The sequence below is a fragment of the Perkinsus marinus genome, assembly GCF_000006405.1.
Source record: "Perkinsus marinus ATCC 50983 genomic scaffold scf_1104296935930, whole genome shotgun sequence".
Classification (NCBI taxonomy): Eukaryota; Perkinsozoa; order Perkinsida; family Perkinsidae; genus Perkinsus; species Perkinsus marinus.
The window spans coordinates 291-1,813 of NW_003214294.1; the positions used below are offsets into that span (position 1 = coordinate 291).

The 1,523-nt window shown below is 49.4% G+C and overlaps 1 non-coding gene across 1 annotated transcript; it reads right to left on the reverse strand.

The window, feature by feature from the left end:
- Positions 1 to 1,349: 1,349 nt before the first annotated feature.
- On the reverse strand, positions 1,350 to 1,423 carry Pmar_PMAR026682. Its single transcript has one exon. It is a non-coding gene; the product is annotated as a tRNA-Arg (tRNA).
- Between the last annotated feature and the right edge of the window lie 100 nt (positions 1,424 to 1,523).

The window sequence follows — 1,523 nt, forward strand, 5'->3', positions numbered from 1 at the left end:
CCGAGGGAAACCGGAAGAGCTCCTGAAAAGTCGTCACGCTGTTGTTATCGCGATGGGGTCTTCGGGATTTCACTGTGGGAATTTCAATTAACAAATTTACATTCGGCAGGTCGATAGCATCGACAGAGCCTTGGGGGTCTTGCCACATACAGGGCCTAATCAGCGAGCGAAAGCGGCTGTCCACTTCGAAGATCCAGAGTAGGTCGGCGTGTGGTATCGAATAGCAGTAGGGGGAATCTCTGGTACCCATCGTCGCTGCCTAATGAGATGTCGGAAATCGAGCGTCTCCGTCACTCCGCCGATGATGCGAATTTGTTGCGGGCCTCGGAGGTAGACGCTGGTGCTGGTTGTACTCCTAGACCGGTGTCGCGCAGGTAGAGGCCGCCGCCTTAAAGTCGCTGAGTGCAGCGTTGAAGAATGACCTGCTTGTTGGTGGTGATTCGGACGAACATGAGGGAGACCAGAGTATGCTGTTGGCGAGATTTGAACCAGGGATCTCTCGGGTATGAGGTCAGAAGTACACGATCAGAGTAGAACGACGATTGTGTCCTATCTTGTAGGATAAGCTCGGACAGGGATCGAGAAGCTTCCAGATAGAAGCGGACCACATTCTTGATAAACTAGACGCTGAGTGGGTTCGTTCTCAGTTTACTATTAATGAGGATCCATCGAATCTTCAGTCACATGCATGGTGTGAAACGAGGAAACAGAATCGCTGGTTTCGTCCCGGGCGTGAACATGCCAGCACTAGCGCCAGGTAAGGAGAACGTGAAAACGTACCGTACGGTATTCAACAATGTTGGGCTATGAGTTGTAAACTGTACGCCCTCGAAGATGAGGATCATATCATATGATCCATTCTTCTGAGTAACCTGTTACTGCAAAAGTGCAATAATAGTCTGAAACTATAGGCGCTTTGATTATTAGAAGTCTTCAACACATACGTCCAGCGTAAGATCCTACGCCTAGCAACGTACTTACGATTCACAGCGTGAATTTAACACGCTATGCAGTGGGACGATATGATGACTACGTTGTATGAGATCACTTAGTGACGTTCGAACGCCCCCCACGTCGTGCTCGTCAGGGCCGAATAAGAACCCTCTCGGTAACAATCGATTCATATCTTCCCCGCCGAACATCAATACGTTGAGTACTACTGAGCTGAGCCGAGAGAGATCGGCGGTAGGGATCTTGGAGGACCTTGGGATTCCTCAATGATTTTTCAGGCGTTGGATTTCCGGTCGGAGATGCCCGGGCAAGTCCCTAATGCTGAAGCGTCTCAGATTGTGGAAGAAGCGAGGGAGCGACTACTATCAGAGGGGAGCGAGAGAATGGTGAGCATTAATTACTCTGGGCGGGACTTGAACCCGCAACCTTTGGATTAGAAGTCCAACGCTCTATCCGATTGAGCCACCAGAGCTGATGTTATGTAATGTAGTCCATATCTGCTATTTTATGCGACATATTCCCTTCATGTGAATCCTATTCGTATGTTTGTTCACCAATGACTCCAACGTGCT